The sequence below is a fragment of the Chinchilla lanigera genome, unplaced genomic scaffold (genome assembly GCF_000276665.1).
Source record: "Chinchilla lanigera isolate Chin_1 unplaced genomic scaffold, ChiLan1.0 scaffold00006, whole genome shotgun sequence".
NCBI lineage: Eukaryota > Metazoa > Chordata > Mammalia > Rodentia > Chinchillidae > Chinchilla > Chinchilla lanigera.
The window spans coordinates 13,024,844-13,050,437 of NW_004955407.1; the positions used below are offsets into that span (position 1 = coordinate 13,024,844).

The window sequence follows — 25,594 nt, forward strand, 5'->3', positions numbered from 1 at the left end:
GCTGGGGATTTAGCTCAGCGGCAAAGCGCCTGCCTGGCAAGCGCAAGGTCGTGAGTTCGGTTCCTGGTACCGGAGAAAAACCAAAAACAAAAAAAATAAATAAATAAAAAACAAATAAGGTAGGTTGAGAGATGTCTGTTATACTCTCCTATCAGGAACATGAATTGTACCTACATAGGTTAACACTCTAGTAATGTGATCTTGAGTTAAATAACTTCTCTAATGTTCACAAAGATACTAATAGTACCTAGTTAATGTAACTACATGAGAATTAAAGAATGATAATGCAGAACTATCACTGAGCAATGACCAATGTCTAAGGACTCATTAAACAATATTTTAATAAGCATTAATAATTTAGAAAGAAAAATAATCCAAAGATAATTTAGGTGTCTGTTTTGTAAAAGAACAGAGAAAATTTACACAGCCTTATAGTTCTGCATCTATTTTACTGTAATAACATGGCACCAATATTATCATTTGGGGTTTTTTGGTTTTGTTTTATTTTCTTTTGTTTTTTGTTTTTTGTTTTTTTTTTTCTACCAGGAATTGAACTCAGGACCTTGTGCTTGCCAGGCAGGCATGGTGTTGCTGAGCTATATCCCCAGCCCAATATTATTTCTTTATCAACACATTATAGGTTGAAAAAACTACAAGTTCTAGTATATCATTATTTTTTCAAGGAATAGGCTAACATTATATAAAGTGCTTTCTATTAAAGCAGCTTCACAATTTAATCAGCACTGACCTGAAACACATTTGAACTTGCCTGATTTGTCACATATGAGGTGTGATAAAAAAATATGGTGAAAGTTTTTAAAAATTTATTACAGTAAAAAGCATTGTCATTAATTGCCTTCAAAATATGGCCAGTTAAATAAAGAGGATGAGGACATACCATAATGCTTTTCACAAGCCTACCTTCTCTTTGGGTGGTACTTGGCAGCAGATTTCACCATATTTTTTATCATACCTCCTACAAAACTTTCATGAAAGAGAAGTTCCTGAACCACTTCAGAAAGTTGCAAGAGCAAAGCAATAAAGCCATAGAAGTGCGGAGAAGAGTTTTGCAGGTGGTTAATGGCCACATATCTTTTATTATAATAAATTTTTATTTGAACATTCATGTTATAATTTGACCACACCTTCTAACTTGGCTGTGCAAATATTCAGAATGTCTCAAAAAGATAATCCGGAATTATGCAAGAATTGTGAGGTCAGACTTTCACTCTTCTTTTCAAAGAATAGACCTTTGTCCTGACTTCAACAGCAAGGACCTTTTTCTACCTGATAAATAGGAATCTCCAGGGATAAAGGCAAACCTGAGTTTTTCTGTTTCCCAGTCTCCCCCAGGTGATTCAAATGTGCTTCGGCAGAATGTTCAGGCCACAGTCGCCCTCCTCACATCATCTCAGGCTTCCAGCCATCTTGAATCCCTGCCCAAACATAATGTTTGCAAAGTTAAATCCAGTAGCAGTTTTCTTCTTTCATATCCTTTATTGTCTTTAATTGAAGATAAATGCTTTAGATAAATGAAAATTTGTTCTGGTGATAGAAAAGTCAAGAGAAACCTTATCCTCCTTTTTATTAAATATAACTTTTAGTGGGATAGATTGTATATATGTATAAATTCATATTTATGTGCCCAATGTTTGTATCTCTTCTTTGTTTTTGAATATTTTTGTAGCAGACTTCAAATGTGATAAAGATAATACGTTTCAAGCATATAATAATTACAGATATATCGTACTATTAGGAAAAATAATGTCTACTCTGAATTCACTGAGTGTTTTTTTGCAATGTAAGTCAGTGGAGATGTATAAAGATGGAGAACTTCAGCAAATTTATAAGGCCATTGCTTTTTTCAATTGCTTGCTTAGTCCATCTATTTGGACTAAGGTCAGCCTTTGTTTATTACAATAATTCCTGCTTTCAACTGAAGATAATGTGCTTGATCAAGTCTCTGTGAACTCTACCTCTTAACAGTCACCAAGTTTTAGTCCATAGTGCAGGAATTGACCTAAAAGCAGTCTTAGTTCTATTTATGAATGGAGCAGAAGCACATTCCTATTTATAGACATTAGTCTATATTCACTTTTTGACTGTCACACTGTCTTTTTATTTCTTGGTGTTCGATTAAATATGACAGCTTAACGTGAGTAGGTCTAGTAAACTGAATTTAGGATACGAAAACTGTACACTAGGTTCACTTGTAAAGATGAATGCAATCCTGTCTGTGGGCTTCACTGCACATTACCTAATTTGACTGAATCTCACAATTGTCTGTTTTTGGAATCATGTCAGCACAATCTCTTTGACAATTTTCTTTTGCGCCTCCTTATTGTTTGACAATTGCATACATGCAAGGGTTTGTTTTTTTTTATTCCAGGCCACTAGAAATGTATAGCTATTAATTTTATATACAGATGTAATAAACTATTCTTAATGATAAGACTCATGAAGCTCCTTGGAAAAAAAACGTGCAAATGATAATCATCATAAAAAATGAGATACTTTTAATAATTTATCAAGAGCAAAATAGCAAAAAGAAACTTTTTACATGCTTGTTATTTTGGACATATACATCTGCTTTAGTGTTTTGTTTTTCTTTCTTTGTTTGTTTTTAGTGGTAAGTCCCAAGCATAGTAAAGGTCTACCAAATGAAGCAAAAATAATTTGTTGAAAAATTTGCCAAATCCTTGTTTAAATTCCGTTATTTTTTGTCAGTCACCCATATATTCAATAAATTGTTTCTTAAAGATGATACAAATAAAAGTGATTAATATAAAAATGGCAACTTTGAGGGATATCTCCTTATTGTTGCCTAAAAGGACCAAATAATATGATTTCATCATACATATGCACTATGGCCACTGTACATGATGTTTGCTCAGCTTCATTTCACTCTTATGATTAAAAATCTTTGTTTTTTAGACCTTTTTACTGATGGTGTGAGCTCTGGTTACAACATATAAACATGACATTTATAGGTATGATAAGGGCCAAAGTTTACATACATATTCATTCTTTCAGGTAAAATATTTTTAGCTGAGAATATATAGGCTTGAAAATAATTTAGAGGCATATGTTATACATGTTAAAAAACTGAACATTTTGAAGACAAAAATGGTATGTATTTTTAAATGTGACATCATATACACTTATACATCAAGTATTATTTTCTTGAGAAGTAAATGTTGAAATACTATATATCATGTATGCACTTTCATAAAGCATTATAATATATGTCTACATGTGTACACACAAATGCTGATCAACATTCACACAGAAAAAGATTCAATAATGGTCCTGAAGTTAGGTAGGTCAGAGCACTGACTACATCCCCTAGAGTATAATGAGATCAGCTTTAATTAAATCCAATCTCTGTGAGCTGAGCAATATATTGGTTCACATGAAACTTGTTTTTCAAAATCCATTTGCATTTATTGATGTGTTGTCCAATCACGCTTTAAAACTTAAGTCCTAATAGGATATCTGGGCTTCCCTAAAATGTTTAGATGAAAGCAAATAAATTCTTCCCAGAAATCCTACTAAATTGAATTCCCTAAATATATTTTGCATTTGTACTCTTTTATGGAGGTATTTACCGTTCTTGATGTTGTGCGACTTACAGATGTTCAACTTTAAAATACACACATACTGAAGCTATTTCTCTCCTTTTCTTATGATTCTCAGATTAGTAGAGCTCTGCCAAGAGCAAAATCCTAAAGAATAGCTGAGAATCATGGCCATAAACAGAAGGAAGTGGGATAACATGAAACTTGAGGGCAAAATACAGAGAGAAACTTAGAGATAGGGTTAGAGAGGCAACCTCTAGGCAGGTGATAGATCCATTAATAATTCAGCCAAATTAATCATCATTCAGCACCTTTCTCATATTAGTATAGGACATCATTTTTATAAATGTAAAATTTTGTTTATACAGACTCATATAACAGCATGGGTATCGAATCATGAATTGCTAATAGCATTTGCACTGTCCACCCTTGGGGTTTAGCAGAGCTCATTTGTTGCTGCATTTGCTCCCAAATATGGCCTGACCACCAAATTTGTCTTTTAACTCATGAATGACATTAGGCCTCTGTCTTATGTGCTGTATTGATCTCAATTCTCCAAAGTGTTCTCAGGTGCCACAGTAGCTATGTTTGTGTTTTTCAAAATGATTTCTAGTCTCCAGTCACTGGGAAGCTGTTTCTTCCATTGCCCCTGGAAACCATTCTATCTGCATAATACACAATCACCTTCAATATATACCTCTGACCATCTGCTAGATTGGCATGGTGCCTGATTAGAAAAAAGAGAGGGGGAAAGAGAAAGACTACCCCCTCTTCTTTGCCATAGGTGCTAATAACCTTCAGTTTATCCAACCAGCTTTCAAAATCCTGTAAATTATAGATAATCCTGGAAGAAATCTCTCTTCTGCTCAAGAACAAAACAGTGGTGCCTCGAGCTTCTTTTCAAAGGGACCCATCTGCTAATTAAGAGTTCAAATAGTCTTATGTTGAAGTCTTGCCTTCCAACTGCCCTTCTGATTAAATCTAGGAAATATCTTCATTACAGACCTTCCTAGAATACATCAGGATCAGATGAGAAAAAAACCACAATCCCCTGAACATGATTTCAAACGGATGTTTGAGGACTAAGTGGAAACTTCTTATTTGTCATTTAACATAAATTACTTCAGCTTTCTGACCAAAAGTCAGTTTAATTTATTGGGGGTGCTTAATTTAGATAGGATCATCTGAACTCATGCGATGGTTTCTCTGAGTGAGATTTACCCATTGTTTGTAGTTTTTATTGATCCCTGTGCCTTTATGCTGGTATTGTGTTCTTAAATTGAGTTTCAAAAATTGTTCACTCTTCTCCCTATGCTGATGAAAGCTGTGTGAAAATAAAAATGGGGATGTTGCTGAAGGAAAAAAGAATATGATTTAAGAGGCACAGACATACATTTCAAGTGATTACACAAGTAGTCAATAGGTTAAAAAAAAGTGAAAATTAATTTCCCTGTAAAAAGGGAAATGGCTCTCTCAAGAATAATGGAAATGTTTACTGAAAACATATTTTTAAAAATATCAGTACAAGAATAACATTTAATAGACATAACATAAATATTAATTCATATCCCTGTTCTGCAGGTTAAAAAAATATATGGGGCATGTGGTGGTGTTACTTGATTTTTACATTTCCCTAACTGTAAATGACAATTTCTCAATCCTGGAACAAGCAAAGTTGCATGACCAAGAGCAAATTTTGTCCTCACTAGATGTTCATTTTTTAAGATGCTTTTATTTCATGGAATTTCTTCCCCCACTTATTGGATTTTATGCAGCAACTCAGCACTCCTGGACTTCAAGTAGGGTCTAGTTTACCTGCTGTCAAATTTGCTTGTTTCTTTATAATTAATTCATGGTTCTCTTCAGGATGAGATCAAATAATACACATGAGAATTATTTCTCCCTTGGAGAAAGTATGATGTCCAGCTGAAAAGAACTTCAAAGAATATTTTGATATTTAAGATAGTACTTATGCTTCAGGTTGCCGGATTGATATATGTACAAACAAATCACAAAATATATTCAATTATTTCTCAAACTTCAGTCTTCTAACTCCCATTCCATTATTACTTCCACTAAATCACACTTCATTCTATGAAATTTGTTAGTTCTCTCTAATGATATAAATTGAGCTCCTACTTTTAAATCATGGAAAGAAATCCATTTTCTTCAAAAGTAGTTATAGTCCTCTATGCAAGTCCAAAACTTTTGATTTTTCCAAAACTGGAAACCAAAGTAGAAGCTCAGTAATACAGTATGAAACTTCTATAATTTGTCTCCTGATTTCTCATGTAAAATGGCCTTTGTCTTCAAGTTATTCCAATGTCAGCTTTTCTTAATTTACCTTTTAATGCCCAGTTAGGTACTCCTTTTTTATGGGACTTAACATATAACTATTAATGTTTCTGTCACCTTTCTATTTTTTAGACTGCACCACGAAGAGAGTTTAGGTTTCATTCATTTTATGTTGGTCCAACACATAGCACAGTGTTTGTTGAGGAGTGCTTCAATTAATTAAATAATATAAAAGGCGATAAAAGAGTACAAGTGAACTTTAAAAAAAGACAACCAATACAGAGTCAGAAAATGGGTGTTTCCTTAAGCTGTGTAGCACAAGAGTATCTTTAGTGAAAATGTCCAGTAAACTTTCTGAAGATTCTATTAAAAGAGAGGATTTGGAAATGAAGACAACAGTTTTGGAATGTCTTTGCATCCTCTTGTCCTATAAACAGGAAATTGGCTCATAGCATAAGGAAATCCCTCTACTCTTGTGACCCACCATCGTGTGTGTAGAGAGCATATAACACATGGATTGCCCATCTTCATGGGGAAGCTCTGTAATGATCTGTGGCAGAAAACTGTGAGACCAAACCTTTTTTCCTATCTTTATCCACATATACTGGACATCTTGGCCAGTGATAATATAAAAATGTACAAAATAAGGATAAATAAATATGTGAAATTTACTCAAAAGGAAGCTAATAGAACTCTTCTACGGCTTTCTAAATGGATAGTTTTCTTTTAAATGGACTATTTTTCTGGTTTACTACATATTAACAACTGTATGGAACACTGTGTAATCTCCACTTAAGGCCACATAAAATATTTCATCTGTTTCTTATATATAGTCATGCTACATAGTTTAGAAATTTATTCCCCCTGGGTGTAACCTTTGTCATCTAGATTCAGTAAATGCTTAACAGGCATAGGCCAGGACCATGTGTGTTTTGCTTTAAGGGTAAATAATCTACACTGAGACAGACAGCCCCTGAGAATATTCCTCCCATATGTCAATATCATGGTTCTTTTTGCAGCATGCCTAATATATCATGTCATCAGTATGGTCGCAGCAAGACAATGGCAATGAGAACCCAATGTTGGAAGCATTGCTCCTAAAAATTTCTCTTAGAATCCAATACTACCTTCTAGCTATTAAAATTCTGTCAAAGGATTACTATTTCTACTATAACTACATCAGCAGTTTCTCTTCAACATAAAGATAATAAATGTAAATAATTTACATATTGAGCTATTCAAAATTTTAAAAATCTGTAAAACTGGACAGTGAGCAGACATATGGATCACTCCTCAGCCTATAAATCTCATCTGTGTAGACAAGAAAGTACATGAGAAGGAACAGGCATTCTTTTTAGTTCTTAGTCACCAAACCTTTTTTTTTTTCTTTTTCAATTTTATTGTCTTCACTTTTCTATGGAACATAACTCTTCCAAGTATAGTGAGAGAAAGAAAATTCTCTGTGCTCTCTGGACAATGTACAAATAAATTTATTGTGCTTTTGTAAGGAATTCATTATGAAAACAGAAAAAAATCTTTCATTATACAAATCTCCAGTAAATTAAACCTAGTTATTTTCCTAGTAATGAATAAAATTGATAAAATCTAAATTTATGCAATTTGCTTGTCTTGTAACTAGTGGTTAGAAAATAACTTGCATAGAGGGATGAAAAGTATGGTGAATGTTTAATTTTTTTAAAAAAATTACAGAAAAAGATACATTGCCATTGATCCCTTTCAAAATCCTCTCCTTACTGTTGAACACATCTTCCATCATCCTTGCCACTTGGTGAAGCAGTTGTGGAAGTTTTCTAATGGATATCGTCAGTTGGGCTGTCATGGCTGCCTAGATGTCCTGAATCAGGATAAAACACTTATCCTTCATGGTTATTTTAACTGTGAGAACAGCAGAAGTTGCAGGCCACATAATCCAGTCCATTTGATGGATTAGAACGTGTTGTGATGACCTGAGGAACCTGCTTTTCTGTTGGAGGGCAGTCAGCAGCAGCAAGCACACTTTTTTTTTTAATCACATCTCTGAAATACACTCATAAAAGAGGACTTCACAACTGCTTCAGAAAGTGGGAGGAGCAATAGGGTAAGTGTGTTGGAAGCAAAGGGAATATTTTGAGGAAAATTAATGGCATTATTTCTTTTACTGTAACAGTCTTTTATTTAAACATTTACTATCCATTCATACTTTTAGATCAAACTATATACATAATAAAATGTTCATGATGTAGAAAGTATGACAAATAAATCTAACAAAAAATAAACAGCAGATTTCAAGGTTTCTTTTTGTTTGCTAATGCTTTCAAAATTTCAGGCAAATTTTGAAGTATAAAATACTGAAAACATTCATTGATCCCTTGATTGGTGTTTAAATAATGTATAACCTAATGATTAACATACTAGTTTTTATCTTTAAGCTATAGCTAAACTGAAGATAGCATCAGTTTGAAACAATGATAAAAGTGGAAGTGGAAATAAGGAAATTTTTTTTGCTTTTTTTTAATTTTTAAGAGAGTAGTAAAAGAAAAAAAGAACAATAGCCTCCTTACTTTCTTTTCTTTCCCAGGATTGCTTTTGCTATTCTAGGCCTCTTTTGGTTTCAGATGAATTTTAAGAATGTTTTCTCTAGATCTGTGAAGTATACTAATGCTATTTTAATTGGAATTGCATTGAATCTGTACAATTTTAGAAGTATGGCCATTTTCACAATGTTAGTTCTTCCTATCCAGGAGCAAGGAATATCTTTCCATTTTCAGATATCCTCTTCAATGTCTTTTTTCAGAGTCTTTTTTTTCAGAGTCTTCAATGTCTTTTTTCACTGCATAGATCTTATACTTCTTTTGTTAGACTGATTCCTAAGTACTTTATCTTTTTTAGATGCTATTGCAAAAGGTGTGGTGTCCCTAATTTCTCGCTCAGTCTGTTTGTCTTTTGTTGTATAGGAATGCTATTGAGTTTTGAGCACTGATTTGTATCCAGCTATGCTATTGAATTTGGTTATTAAATCTATAAGCCTTTTGGTGGAGTTTTGGGGGTCTTCTATGTAGAGTATCATGTCATCTGCAAACAATGATAATTTCACTTCTTTCTTTCCTGTCCTTATTCTTCTTATTTCTCTCTCTTGTCTTATTACTCTAGCTAATATTTCCAGAACTATATTGAATAGGAGTGGTGACAGTGGACATCCTTGTTTTGTTCCTGATTTTAAAGTGAAAGCTTTCAATTTTTGACCACTTAGTATAATGTTAGCCACTGGTTTGTCATAGATGGCTTTGATCAGATTGAGGTAAAGACCATCTATTCCTATTTTTTGTAGGGTTTTTGTCATGAATGAGTGTTGGACTTCAGCTAAGGCTTTTTCTGCATCAATGGATATGATCATCGATTGAGAGTCTTTGGCTCTATTGACATGGTGGATTACATTAATTGACTTGCATATATTGAACCATCCCTGCATTCCTGGGATGAATTCCACTTGGTCATAGTGTATAATCTTCCTGATAATTTGGTGTATTCTGTTTGGTAGTATTTTATTGAGAATTTTTGCATCTATATTCATTAGGGAGATTGGCCTGTAGTTCTCTTTTTTGGCTGGATCTTTCTCTGGTTTTGGTATCAGGATAATACTTGCCTCCAGGAAGGAGTTGGGGAAAATTCCTTCCCTTTCAATTTCACTAAAGAGTTTGTGAGAAATTGATATTAAATCTTGTCTAAATTTCTTGTGGAGTTCAGCTGTGAATCCATCAGAACCTGGGCTTTTCTTCATTGGCAAGTTTTTTATTACATTCTCAATTTTACTGGCTGATACTGAGTTATTCAGGATTTTATATCTTCTTCATTCAGTGTTGGTCATTCATATGTATCTAGAAATCGGTCCATTTTCTCTGTGTTTTCCATCTTATGTGAGTAAAGATTTTCAAAGTAGGTATTGATACCCTTCTGAATTTCTACAGGATCTGTAGAAATTTGATGATTTGACCCCTTTCATTCCTTATTGCATGTATTTCAGTTTTTTCTTTCATTTTTTTCAATAAGGTTGGGTAGGGGTTTATCTATTTTATTTATTCTTTCAAAGAACCAACTTTTGATTCATTAATTCTTTGTATTTTTTTTTTAGTCTTCATTGCATTAATTTCTGCCAAGAGTTTTATAATTTCCTGTCTTCTTTGGGCTTTGGGTTTGATTTGCTCTTCTTTTTCTAGAAGCTTGAGGTGCAGCACAAGATTGTTTATTTATGCTCGTTCTGTTTTCCTGAGGTGGAAATTCACCACTATAAATTTCCCTCTGAGGACTCCTTTCATTTTGTCCCACAAGTTCCTGTAAGTTGTATCTATATTTTCCTTTGATAGAAAGTAGTGTTTAATTTCTTTTATTTCACCTGTGACCCATTGATTGTTCAGGAGAGTGTTATTTAATTTCCATGTGTTTATGGAATATTCGTGACTTCTTTTGTTATAAATTTCCAATTTCATTGCGCTATGGTCCAGCAGTATGCATGGGATAATTTCAATTCCTTTGCATTTACTTAGGCAAATTCTATGTGCTAGCATATGATCTATTTTAGAGAATATCCTAGGTACAGCTGAGAAGAATTGTGTTCTGATGCTGTTGGGTGGAACACTCTGTAAAGGTCTACTAAGTCCATCTTTTCACAAATTTGGTTAAGTTCTGTTATTTCTTTGCTCATTTTTGTCTAGTTGATCTAATTTTTGTAACAGTGATGTGTTAAATTACCCTGTTATGATTGTGTTGCTGCTTATTTTATCTTTCATGTCTGATAAAATTTAATTTCCTGGATATCTGCTTTAATTTCCTGGATATCTTATATAGTTATGTGCTCTTGTATTTGTTGCATAGATGTTTGTGACTGTTATCTCTTCCTTTTAAAATTTTCCACTCACAAGTATGTAGTGACTTTCTTTATCTCTTTTGATTGTTCTTGGTTTGAAGTTCACATTGTCTGCAAACAGAATAACTACACCCACTTTTTTCTGGGTTCCTTTTGCATGGAGTATTGTTTTTCATCCTTTAATTTTCAGTCTGTGAATTTCCTTTTGAATTAAATGTATTTCCTGTATACATCATATAGTTGGATTTTGTTTCTTCATCCACTCTGCTAGTCTGCTTGTTTTGATTGGTGAATTGAGACCATTTACATTGATGATTATAACTGATGTATATTGGTTTGTCTTTATCATGTTATTTTCCTGCTGTTAGATCCTCCCTTTTCACCATGTTTAATTGCTTGCTCTGCTTGGTGGTTCCATTCTGTTGTTGTACTTCAAGTTGTGGTCTGTTTTATCTCTTTCCAGAATATCTTTTAGCACTCTTTGTAGGATTGGTTTGGTGCTCAAGAATTTCTTCAGTTGTTCTTTACCATGGAAATATTTTACTTCTCCATCAAATTTGAAGGATAGTTTTGCAGGGTACATCAATCTGGGTTGAAAATTGTTTTCTTTCAGGACCTGAAGTACTTCACTCTAAGCTCTTCTTGACTTGATGGTTTGTGTTGAGAAATCTGCCATGATTCTGATGGGCTTTCCTTTATAGGTGATCTGTTTCTTTTCTCTAACAGCTTTTAATATTCTGATCTTTTGTTGAGTTTCTGGGATCTTGATCACTATATGTCTGGTTGTAGGTTTACTTTGGTTATGTGTCATTCTATCTAGGGTGACAGGTAGTTCTTTATAAGCAGTGAGTGGGTCCCAAGAACAAGGTGCCTGTGAGTGATAAGAAAAAGTAAGAGAGACAAGAAACATAAGAGAGGCAAAAGTCTTGGATTGGGGGCTTACAGCCTTTGGACTGCAGCCCCAATTACAAAGAACCAAGGGCATAGCTAGTACAAATGGGCAGATACCAAATGTTTTAGTAATTAAAGCATTATCCTTCTCCATATCTGCCTCTTATGCTGCTGGCAAAATCCCCTGGTGGGCCTCCCACACCCAGCACCACACTCACTCAGTTCAACTGGGGGTTATACATTGACCACCAGTTATCAATCCACTACAGTCACAGTCCTTCCTTCTCATTAATTTTTACAGTGCATGGCAAGACTAAAAAATATGTATCTCCTGCAATTCAAATAAACTCTTATCTTCAGATGAAAGGTTTTTGTTCATTTTTGCAACAATAAACAAATCACTGTGTGTCCTCAGTGCTTTTTAATCAAAGAATGTCCTTCTTTCTCCACAGTTATGTTTAATTGGAGTTCTATATGCTTCACTTAACTGTATGTCTGATTCTTTTTCCACGCTTGGGAAATATTCTACTATTATTTCTGCAATTAGTCTTTTTATGTCCTTTGTGTTGACACCTGCTGTTTCATTGATACCTATTAATCTTACATTGTTTTTCTTTGCCTCATCTAGCAGTTGTTGAACTATTTCCTGGTTCCTTGTTGTTTTTAAGAGATCCCTCCTTTCACATTCATTAGTGGTAATGCTGTCTTCAATGTCTGAAACTCTATCTCAGCTTTGTTCAGGTGGTTTTGCCAACTTTCAATGGAATTTTTAATTTCCTGGATATCTGCTTGAATCTGTTTCATATATTCTAGTTCTTTTCTACATTGTTCCCTTAAGGTTTCCAAGAGTTGTCTATGCTCTTCTATTTTCTTATCAGTGTCTTCTTTGGATATACTGAACAATTCTTTCATTAATGTTGTGATTTTTTTGACCTGAGAGATTATTTTTGGTCTGATGTTTTCTATGGCCTGATAGAGTTGTTTCTTTACTTCAGTTGCTATCATTTTAGAAATTTCAGGTGTATGAGTTCCAGGCTCTTTTGTGTTGATATCTCCTGGACTTCTTTTGGGTGGTACAGAGGTCTGAGATTGCATTTTGCTCCTTCTTTTTGTCATTTTTGAAGATCCAGAGATTCCCTGGAGCTCAGCCTCACTCCCATGATTGTGTGGGAGTGGCAGGGCAAGAGTCCAAAGATCCCCAGTGCTCAGTGTGGTGCCTGTGCTGGTGTGTGGTGGCAAGGTGGGGTCCCAGATGCTCATGAAACGTTCTTGCCTTCAGTTGGCTCCCAGGTCAGTCGAGGAGGCCCACTGGAGTTTCTGACACTATCTAGGGTTCAGCCCGGCTTCCACAAGGGTGGTGAGGATGCAGATCATGGTCGCTGAGGCTTCAGATGTTGCTCAGGACCCAACCCAGTTCCCACACCAAAAGGGGAAGGGGTGAGAGTGAAGTCCCTGTTGCTGCTGACTCTGTCTAGGTTACAGCTGGGCTCCCACAAGGGTGCAGGTCATGCTGGCAGTGACCACTGAGGCCCTAGAAGGTGTCTGGGCTCCACCTGACTCACATACTAGTGGAGGAGGTACAGGGACAGCTCACTGGGGTTCCTCAAGATGTCTGGGGTTCAGCCCAGCTCCTGTGGGGATTCAGGTGTGCATGGAGTAGCCACTGATGCCCCCAAAGGTGCCCAGCTCCATTACCTCTCATGCTGGTCAGAGAGGCACAGTGGCAGCCCACCAGGGTTCCTGAAGATGTCCTCGGTTCAGCCCAGCACCTGCCAAGAAAATTTTTTTAAACAAAACACCACACAAGTTTTTGTCAAGTTTGTGTTTGCACAAAACTTTCTTGTTTTGTGTTGATTTGGTTTAGTTTTGGTTTCAGAAGCATATACATTACATTACATAAAACAAAGTGCACATTCACATATCAGTGAAAAATCTAGTACTCTTAGTTCCATTTTCTGAGTCAGAACAAGAGCTTTTGAAACTAGAAATCCATGAGGAATCCAGATTGCCTGTACTTTCTAAATGAAATGCTTACCTCTGAAAATAAAAGAAACTGAGAAAGAGGCCATTTTTAAAATTCTTATGAGAGACTTTTGTATATATGTTTTTGTTTTGTTATGTTTTGGATTGGGTTGTTCACTTCTGGGTTTCTAGTTTGTTTTGGGAGGGCATTATTTTTTGTTTTGAGATAGGGTCTCGATATAGAGTTCAGACTGGCCTTGATCTCATTATGTAGCCCAGGCTTCCTCAGCCTTACAGTTATCCTTCTGCCTCAGCCCCCCAAATGCTGGGATTATAGACATATGCCACCATGCCTGCTGATGCATGTTTATAAGTATTCCCATAGATAGATTCTGAGAGCAGATATCCTCACTGTCATACATTTTTTATTGATTGTATCTCTTATTAATACCTCATATTCATAATTTAAGATTTAAGATAAGATTTATTAGTTAAGATCAGTTTCTCAAAGGCTAATGCTGGAAAACTGAAATCTAGTATTTTCATATTTGTGTATTGTATTTTGAGAGGAATAAAACAGTATGAGTTCTATGACTTCTGCTACACACTCTATTTTGCTTCCTATTTAAGTTCACTACATCAAACAACATCAATTTCAAATTTTATCATTTCTCTCACAAAATGTGATCCTTTCCTATTCTGCCCTTGCCATCTTCCAACTTTTCTGAACTCAAACAATATTGCCCAGTCTTTCTGTAAAAAGAGTCCATATTCACCTTGTTGAAGACCTTCAGATATTGAGAACCGATAGTAAGTTGTGGCTTCAAGCAAAAGAAAGCACAATTTCTTCAAAGACCATCTCTCTCTTCTAATGAATCTAGGCTTTGAGGTTGTCCATAAAAACAAGAGTAGCAGCCAGTGACATAGCTCAATAGTACAAGTGCCTCCCTGGCAAGCACAAGGTCCTGAGTTTGTTTCCTGGTACCGAAAAATAAAGAAAAAGAAACAGAGCGGCAAAGTAGCAATAACCAGCTCGGAGACCTACCAAATAAGGCTTGAAAGGAGGAAAGGATTCCAAACCACTCACAAGCATTTCTTGCTAAAGAAATGATTTATATCATTTCTGTTTAATTTTAATTTTCACCTCTTCAAAATACATGCGAGTTATTTGAGATCAAAGGCAATGTTTTATATATCCCTCTGTTCATTGTATAGCACTTGAGATGGTGCTAAAAATGTGTAGATTCTTCATAAATATATAAATTATTAATGTTAATACACCAGATTTCATTTCTGTGATAATCCAAAATTAAAAGGGTATTTTATAGGACCTAAGTTGTCCGTGACCAGGAGAAAAAGAAACTTCATATTACTCTTAGTGAATGTTACAAACTTCACAAAGATTTAACAGTTTTCATATAAATTCAGGGCCAGGGATATAGCTCAGTGGCACAAGCACCTACCTGGCAAGTGCAAGGTCCTGAGTTCGATTCCCAATACCAAAAAAAAAAAAAAAAAAGAAGTTCATCTTAGATGCAAATTTTTAAGATATCTCTTCAAATTTCAATGTAAATTAATATCAGTAAGGCATCCTGGAAGTAGATGAAAAGAAAATTAGTACATTTTCTTTCTTGTGAACCACCTTACTTATGAATATTTTATTAATATCTTTAAAGAAATTAATACTGAATTTTGTATTCATTGATTTCTAGAAGTCACACCTGATATGCATAATGTAAATAACAAGACTTAATATAGTTTTGGTTTCAAGCTTCATTCTACCTCTGAAAATATAAAGTCCAAGATTCACATTTATTAAAACTTGCTCTCTGGTAATTTATCCCAGGTTCTCACACTCTCATCTTGAATAAAATCTCTACAATAAGAATAATTAAGGTCAAAGCAACAATATTTTAAGTGAACTTTTCCAAATGTATAAAGTACATCTATGCATTAAAAATACAACTGACTCTAAATTTACTTCAAGAAAATAAAACTTTCACTCTGCATCATACTCTGAAGTGAAGGAGCTGGTGGAATCTTTGAAGTAGTCTGTGTTCATTATCCTGCATTTTTCTTTGAGACTGAAATGAGTTATTATTCTTTTGTTAGAATAGAAAGGTTACATGCTAAGCTTTTCTGAATGATCACAAATGTAGATAAAATCGTGAAGCAGAGCACAGTTGAAATGCATACTCATACAGACTCTTCAGAATATACTCAGTAGCTAGAGGCCTGCATATCAACTGCCTACCTACCATGCCTATTCTTTTCCTTTGGGTAAAATTTACATTTTCCACATTCTAGAGAGATCTAGACTTTTTTTGAGATTGGTGCTCAATTCAAGACCATCTGCATGTATAAATCAAACTCAGACAGAACTTACATTTAAGGGAAGTGACAGCATATTGACAAAGAAATGTGAGAAAATAGGATTTTTCACATTTTGTCTCTCAATGTAAATTGACAGAATCTCTTTGGATAAAACTTTGGAATATTTACCCAAAATGTAAAATGAAAACAACTTTGACCTAAAATTTTGATTTTTTTAAGGATTTACACTATAGATGCATTTTCCACAAGTGCAAAGATATTTGTACATGAATGTTCACAGTAGCATTTTTTGTTGTGCTAAAAGACTAGAAAGCAAAACAAAAAATCTATCTGGAGTAAATTGTTTCAAAATGCTGAATAAAAGATGGTGTTCACATAAATCACATCCATATGCCTAATTCTTTGCATTTGTATTACTAAAAGGAAAAAGATACAGATGAATGTCTTAATTAGGAAGATATTCCAAAATACATTAATGTGAACAAAATGCTTCATATATATAAATTGATTATATATTGTAATAAATTATAGGATGTTTTTCCTATCTCACTAAATTGCAATGCAATTGTTCCAATTTTTTGGAAATAGCAACAAAAAGTATAAAGCAAAACAAGAAGCAAAATCTTATTTTTAAACTTTGCATTTATCCTTGATGTATTTCTCTCTGTCTCTCTCTCTGTTTCTCTCTGTTTCTCCCTGTCACTTTCTCTCACACTCTCTTTCCTTAAATCTTTTACATTCTGTGCATTAGCAACCATATCCTTACCTGTAAAATGTAAATATATGCCTCATCTGGTCTCTCCTCACCACTATGTGCTCTGATATAAGCCTCCTCTCCTTTATCACTGTAATGACCTCTCAGGTGTTCTTCTTGACCTTGATAAAATGTCTTTTTCTGACCTGAATGCTTTCTGAGTTCTGGTTCCATGGTTATAGGCAGAATTGAAATCTGGAATTGCATCAGGTTGAACTTAAGAACATTTGATGATTTTAAGGCTTGAGTCACGCTTTAAGAAACAATATCTGGGATGGACTTCATGTCAGTTATTCAACCAAGAAACAGTAAAAATGATTCCAGGGAGACACCAGCAATCAGAATTCATGTGGTCAGTGTTATACTGAGTAATTACACACCAAGTAAAACACAAGGGAAGAGTCAGGTATAAGATTACACAGATGAATTTTGCTATCTCAGGCAGCCCTTCCCCACTTCAGTTAGCTCTTTTTAAACCAAGGCCACATTTTAAAAGCTGTTTTCACAAGGAATGTTAAAGTTTTCTGCAGCCTATGATACCACAGATTTTTTTTTAAAAAATCTAATTATGTCACATAAGTACTGTTTCTTTAACTGAAACACTCTTTAGGACTTCCAGACAAAAGCTACAGAGAATTCTATAAAGTAAATTGATGTAGAAGGAGATACTAAATTATTCTGAGAAACTAAAATTTCTATTAAGTTGAACACACATACAAATACAAATGTTTCCCTAAAGATAGAAGACACTCTTCTGTACCTTTCCCTTGTCTTTTAGTCATCAAAGAGGAAATAATGATAATTATATACCTTCAAAAGACCTTAGGATGTTGTAAGCAGTACTATGAAGTGAATGAAGTTTAAGCCTTTTCTGTAAACATTAATATTCTACCTTTTATGAAAACCTACTGAACACAATAAAACTTTCCATGCCCTGGGAATATTTACATAACCACACATTTATAATGTTTTCTATAAAACCTCAGGGACTAAAATCACTAATTAAACTTTATTCAGGGTTTCTAGAGAAGTTATTCTGAGAGAGAGCAGACAGTTTTTCATGCAGTCTATGCAATTTTTATGAAAGATTAAAAGAAGGTAAGTATAGAAGGGAAAGCGAACTGACACCTTACCTGAAATGCAGAATGTGGCAGGTTGTCTGGATAACAACATGGCAACCTTTTCTGTTCCACAACCTAAGTTATTCCTCCTACATGCATGCTGGATGACTGTAATTATAAATGTACTTAATTATTATACTAGACATACTTCACCAGCCCATTTCTCCAGTCAAAGCTGAAATTCAAGTTTTGTGTGACATTGGTAAGGTTTTAACTTAGTTTTTCTGATGAAAAGACTTTGGAAGTAAAAACTACCATGTTACTATTCTTTTAAAAATAGCATGTCAGCAGTTAAATGGAGGTACTTTTTCTTATGAAACACTGTTTGAAGTACAATGAATACGTTCTGAAGTACTGTAGCTTAAATAGACAGAAAACTATTTACTTTAGAATTTAACTAATATGTAAATCATTTAAATGAATATTTTTGTCACTTGAATCAAAAGGGATAAAAGATGTTTTTGGATCACAAGAGATCCTTAAATTGTTTGGTTCTTCATGTCTGTGAAAGTGAAAAGACTGTATGTTAGGTGAAAGGCATCGAAAGAACCTGGAATAATTATTTCGTGTCAGTATTAGTGTGTGCACAATCAGAGAAGTCATACTGTACAACAAATTACCCTAAAACTTAAGAGTTTAAAACAATAAATATTTATATTCTTGCTATTCTCAAAGACAAGGAATTAGGAGGGATTTACCAAGATGGTTCTGGGTCGGGGTTTCAGATGAGGTTGCAATTAAGCTGTTAATAGGTGTTTCAGTGTTTTAGAGCACTTGGAAGCTTTGAAGGGTGGAAGCTTCGTCTTCCAACTTGACTAACTCACATGAGTGGTGACTGGTGGGTGGCTGGTGTTGTCAGGGGAAGTCTGCAACATGCAGTCCTCCACGGGACTGCTTGAGTGTCTTCACAAGATGGCAGCAAGTTTTCCCCAGAGCAAGCGATCCAAAAGAGAAAAAGAAGAAAGACACATGTCTTTTAAACCACCAATCTCTAAAGCCACAAGGCATTTTTACCTCTACTTCCTTTATGTGAGAAATATATATCTCATTTCAGGTCAGATTCAAGACATATTTTGAAATAATCATGTACAAGAGAGATACTATATTAAAATTTTGTTTTAAACCATAAAATGTAAATATTTATTTTTTAATGAAATTCACTTGACTGTGAAGATGCAAGTAGTATTATATCATTCTCCACCAAATATCACAGTGCATCTCAGGATGACTGATTCATGGAAGGTTCTACATGTTTGTTGATTGGAAGAATAAGTGAACAATGAATTGTACTGATTTATAGCTTCCATCTCAGAAAGAGACATTCAAAGATCACTAAACTCTGCTAATTTCTTCATATTTGCCATGTCTAGAGTCCCTCTCAAAAATTAGTATCATAATCTAACAAATTTTATATCAAATGTTTCTTTAAAGAACATTACTACTTAAAATTATTTTTATAAAGTTGATCAAAATAAAAACTGACTGCCTTCATTGAGCATTTAAATTAATGCCTTCAGCAATATCATTATTTTTTAATTATCTTTGGAAGATGTAGCTTGATATTTCAAATCCATAGCCTTCTAATTTGACCTGCCATGTGCAATGAATGAGATGAGATTAAACCTGGAGGTTCTTTACTGTTTGCATATCAAAAAAAGTCCATAGAGTGCTAATGACTTGCAGGATAATTAATCCTTCTGACTTATGCTCTCGCCTTTCAATAGACACTGTTCTTACTAGTGTACCACTGACCTTCTCACTGACAAATTCCTTAGGCGTACTTCCATCTCATCTTATTTGATCTTCACTTTTATTGGATTTTTCCCTTATTATATGCTTCTTAATGTAGTCTATACCAGACAGAAAATGCTAGAATATACTACAGTAATTAACAACCACCAAATCTCTGAAACTTACAGAAAAATTGTTTATTTCTCCCTTATATAAATTTGATTCATCTAAGCATCACTTCTTTTCAAGGTCCAGACCCACAAAGCAACCTCTTTGTTTTATATCACCTGTCATTATGGCAGAAGAAAAAGAGAATGTGACAACATAGGAGCTCCACAAAAGTGACCCATCTCACTTCCACTTACATTGGGTAGCCAAAGCAGATCTGGTAATCAAGCCTAATTTCAGTAAAGGAAGCTGATCTACTCCCTAGAATTTTTCTAGCCCCTCTCATGTTTCTCTGATCCTCCCTCCTCTCTCTCTTGTTTTTTGTTCACTTCTTGGGTCCACTGGTGCTGCCAAGCCTTGAGTGTGTTTGGAGTTACTCTGAAGGGCTTTAAAAGAAAGATTCCATTACCTGATACAACTTCCATATTCTGCCTTTTACTTAGTGACACTGGAATAAAGACATTTGTACAAAATATAGCTTTAGATGTCATCTTTGGCCATGAAATGCTAAGGGCACAGTAGTAAGGGTATTTGCACTGAGGACAGCAATAAGGCAATGAATTGTTTGTAGAAATTTTTTTTTGATCTTTATTAGTACATGGTTGCAATACATAATGATGACATTCATTGTAGGGAATTGGTACATAAATAACATATTTCAATTCTTTTTTCCCTGTCTCTCTACCCCTTTTTATTTTGCCAGCAGATTCATTTATTTATCTTATAAGATATTATAAAATTAATTGTCATGAAAGACAATTGTTCTAAGTTAAGATTTGCTTTTAGATACATCATCTGTGCTGGATTATAATAATATTTTCTGTCTTTCTCTTTTTTCCTATTTTTTATCTTTTATTTTATACTCTATTTAGATATTAGGTTTTTTATAAAAGAGAAATCATCCAACATTTAAGCTTGGGTGTCTGAGTTACTTCACTTAACCTTGTGGTCTGAAGATGCACAAGTTTTCCTATAAATGACTTAAATTTATCTTTCTTTGCAGCACATAACTCCACGTGTACAAATACTACATTTTCTTCATCCATTAACCTGATGATAGACATATAGGCTGCTTCTAAGATACAGCTATTTTGAATTATGCTGCTATAAACATATCTGTGCATATATCACTGTGGTATGATGTCATTTGGGAGAATACCTACCTAGAAGGGGAAAGGTCAGTCAAATGAAATTTTTTTTGAGGACACTCCATACTGATTTCTGTGGTGATTTTATCAGTTTGCATATCCACTGATAGCGGAAAAAGGCTCCTTTCTCCCCACAGCCCTTCCAAAATTTTTTATTTGTTGATTTCTTGATGGTAGCCATTCTTTCCACAGTGAGATGGAATCTTAGTACAGTAGTACTTCAGTTCACAAACTTAATTCCTTCCACAATTCTGAAAAAGATGGCCATGGTCATGTTCATCACTTGACACAGAGTTTACAAAAATAAAATTTTGCCAAATCCCTCTGTTTGGAAAAATTGAATTGTTCATAAACAAAAGCATTCCTGAACTGAGGTACCACTATACTTTTTTAATTTGCATTTCTCTAATGACCAGCGATGTTGAACATTTCCTCCTGTATTTATTGGCCATTTGTAGTCTTTATCTGAGAAGTGTCTATTCATTTCAGATGCCCATTTTTAATTCTGTTTTTAAATTTTGGGGTAAAATGTTTTTTAAAGTGCTTTATATGTTCTTGATATTAGTCCCCTGTCTGCAGCATAGCTGGAAAAATGTTTTCCCACTCTGTGGGTTGTCTGTTCATGCTATGGGTGATTTCCTTTGCTGTACCAAAACTTTTTAATTTGATGTGATCCCACTGGTTGATTCTTGGTATTATTTCTTCTACAACCAAAGTCTTGTACAGAAAGTCTTTGCCTATACTTGTGTCTTCAAGAGTTTTACCTAATTTTTCTTCCAGCAGATTAAGTATTTCTGTTCTGATATTTAGATCTTTCAGCTATTTTGATTTTAGTTTAGTGCATGATGAGAAATATGAGTCTACATTCAAAATAATAATAAAATTTATGTTCTTTTACTTTAATCATGTACTACCATTCCTAAGTACTGTCAATGATAACATTTTTTCCTCAAAGAACTCTCTGTAGCTGTAAATTATAGACCATCATGCTTATTGCCAAGTTTGGAAACAACCATCAACTCTGCACATATTTATTGTTTATACCTTTGTGAACCCTGTGCATTGTATGAACATTATTGTGAAGAATAATGTTCTCAATTTGTTTATGTGCCCCCTCCAAAATTTTTCTTTAAAAAGTAAGTATTTTACCTATTTTGTTTACTTGTCTATTTCTCACAACTAGAATACCAGTTGACACACAATAAGCATTCACCATGTATGTTCAATGACTAAGTCACTGAGTGTAATGAAGACATGAAAGAATCATTTTATATGTTATCTACAATATAAAATGAGTTTAACCTACAGATTATGTCTTATAAAGAAAAATTAAAGAGGATTGTTCCCCTTTAAGAAATCTAAATTTGGTTATTTAAAACTTATGTTATTCTTATTATAAAAGACAAATACGTGAAACACTTTAGACTCAGCAGTAAAACAAATTATACATCAGCATTATGTATAGCAAGCTGACATTATTAAACAATGGGGAAGAAAATTCCGGTTAGGTAAATAGCATTGAGAGCTCCAGTTGGTGTCATAGTCACCAAATTTATAGAGTCCCAATTTATAGAGAAGACAAAGGTACAGAGAAGTCATATTCTAAAACACAGCAACAAGTGACAAAAGAAAAATCTGAACTAAAATGTGTCTGCAAAGCTTGTACATTTAAAGTTCAACTATAATTTGTGGGAAAATTGTAGGAATTTCTACCTGTCTCCTGGGGGTGGTTATTTTAAACAATGAATATTATGTAACACTGTTTAGGATACTGTGTCTTTGATAGCAGTTAGTACATAAAGTCCTTTTTAATTATTATATGTTAGCCAAAACCTATAAAGAGAATGATTAATTGGCTTGACTTTATAAGTAAAAGGTATTTGCTTAAAAAAATTAACTGGTGGATGTATAACAAATATTTATTTTTCCCAGTATGCAAACTTCTTACAAATTAATTTGTAAAAGGCTGCAAAAAGCCAATAGAAAATTAGGTGGAATACTGGAATAGAAAAGTCATGAAAAAACAAATTACATTTTCTAATAAATATTCACTCATCCTTTTTGAATGAGATAATGAAAAAGTATCCAATACATTTACAGTTCAATGGAATAAATCATACAATCATATTAAGAAAGTGGGAACTGTTAGTGAAAATATAAATTAGGGAAACCGGTACAAAATAAGCTGGTAATAATTATCAACTTTTGTGAAATGTTTATTCTCATTGATTCAGCATATTTCACTTCTAGAATTTAATCTCAAAAGATCATAATACAGTATACAAGTTTTGTATAATGAAGTTTTTGGAATAATACCTTATAATAGTAACAAACAAAATAAACTAAATTTCAGTAAGTGAGGATTTAGTTAAATAATAGTATATCAATACAACTAAATGATCATTTTTCAAAAGCATGTCATATTTTTGTTTATTAGCATGGAAAGTGAATTTTTTTTCTAGAGGAAGATTAAAAGTAAAGCCAGGCATGGTGGTTTATGCCTGTGGTCCCAAATACTCAGTAGGACGAGGCGAGAGGGTCACTTGAGCCCAGGAGTTCGGGGCTAGCCCAGCCACATGGAGGGATTTTGTTTCTGTTTTGGGTGGTGGTGGTGGTGGGAGGAGACAGGGTCTCACTGGATAGTTCATGCTGGCCTTGAACTCATTTGTAGCCCAGGCTGGCCTCCAACCTGAGGTGCTCTTCCTGCCTCAGTTTCCAGAGTGCTGGGAGTACAGGTGTGCATCAAGCACTGTTGAGACTGTTTCTTTTAAAAAGAAATGTGACTAGCTGTTTCATGCTAATAGTGGCAATCACTGACTTTAGGAAGTCTGAATGACAACTTTATGTTTTATAATTTCCACTATCAATTGAATTTTTGTGTGAATAACATTGAATATGATTTAAGCCACAAATGTAAAAAAAAAAAAAAAAAACTAAAAATTTAGATGAGGTATAATTTGTTTTCAGAATATGTGTTTTCTGTTTTTACCTTATAGAACTAAAAATTGGACCAGTGCCGCACACACGCTGAGCAAGTTATAGGTTCTCTTCTCCAACCAGGAATGATGGAAGAAACTTTTATGAAAGAAATTCAGTACATCAAAAATAAAATCTCGATGCTGCTCCCCTGTGATCCATCAGCATGGGAGACTAAGGCAGGATGATAGCACATTTGAGCCCAGCCTGACAAATTCAGTGACTGACAATTTGTGTTTCTTTAAAAGGAACTAAATCTAACAATGTAACACATACAATTAAACTTATATTGGATTATTAAAGAAAACAAGCTCCAAGTCATTTTACATTCTGGTATTTTCTCTGACCAAAGTTATAGTCCAAAGAGGCTTTGAGGCAGCAGCAAAAGCATTTTACCCTTAAATAATTTTTAAGGGTAAAATCAATCTCCTTCAATTTTTAAAAAGATACTGGGTGTTCATAATAAATACTTCTAAATCAGCTTAAGTCATTCCATTACATGGATCAGACAGCAGATATTACAGCAACAGAATATGTTCCCATATCAAATGACCAGCAGAATTAAAGTCTTGCCCCATGAAAAACAGACCAAATTTAGTGTGAAATTGAACACAACGCTCATGGACACTAGTTGAGTTTAGCATTGTGATGCTATTGTTCACCATGACAGAAGGCGACAGAAAGAACCTTTTTCCTTTCCAAAATTGTTGAACTCCCACCAACAACTGAAGTAAGTAAGTCTTAAACATATGTAAATGAGGATACTCTTGGTACCAGGAAATCACACAAATGTCCACTTAATTAACAAGTCTCTAGAAAGACGTGTTTCAGCAGTATATCAACACACAATCAACGCAGTTATCATTACTGTCTAGAGTAGAGTAAAATGAGCTGGACTGCTCAAACTATCTTTATTACACTTTTTTTCCCCTCCAACAAAAGGAAAAATTTACTTTAAAATATTTACTTTACTTTAAAATATGCCTTTTTAAGTTATTCCTTATGTTTTTATAGTTAATCTTTCAAATTTGAAAAATAATCTGCTTATCTTGAAATAAATTTTCATTTGATGACTAAAATTAAGAGGAAAAAGGAAAGGCAGGAAGAATAAAAAGGAGAAGAAAGCAAGTTGAAGTAATTTGCTTCTCTCCACTTGAATGACAGGGATCGTTTGGCATCATTTTATTTGAATAATCATAGGGATACAATTTTGAAATCTTCCTCTGTATCATTAAGAAATGTTTAAAATTTTGAAATAGAGAACATAACCCTTAAAGTGTTATTTATCATAAATCAATATGCTTTAGGCTTAGCTTAAAATTAAAGAGAGTCTTTTGACCGCTCTTTAATTTGTTTCTTATTTTTCAGTTTTTGTAAAGAGATGAGTGAGTGAATTCTGACAAAATCAAATGCCTGGAATTCCTTAAATACTTTAACACACATTAACTCTTCCATTATTCAAAATGATTAACAACACTTTTTGATGATAATTAATGCATAATAATAGAATAGAGATTTTTGTAATTTTGAATAATGTTACCAGCAGCTGCAGACACTGTTACAGGCACATCAAGGTGTCTGATGACTACAAATTGTAATTCTTTCTCAAATTCTTGCAGACCTGTACAACGTGATTCCAAAATATATATGAAAAGTAAAGAAGGAAAAAACCACATGAAGTTCTTTTAATATTTATCATAAAACATTGTTAATCTTGCCTAAAGAAGAATTCATTCTTAAATATAAGCTTTATATACCTATATATGTAGAAAATC

The 25,594-nt window shown here is 33.9% G+C and overlaps 1 protein-coding gene across 4 annotated transcripts in view; it reads left to right on the forward strand.

Annotated features, from left to right (window-relative positions):
- The window catches only part of Robo1 (roundabout guidance receptor 1), an 891,813-nt gene that overhangs the window by 430,933 nt on the left and 435,286 nt on the right, over nt 1–25,594 (forward strand). The window lies entirely within an intron of this gene.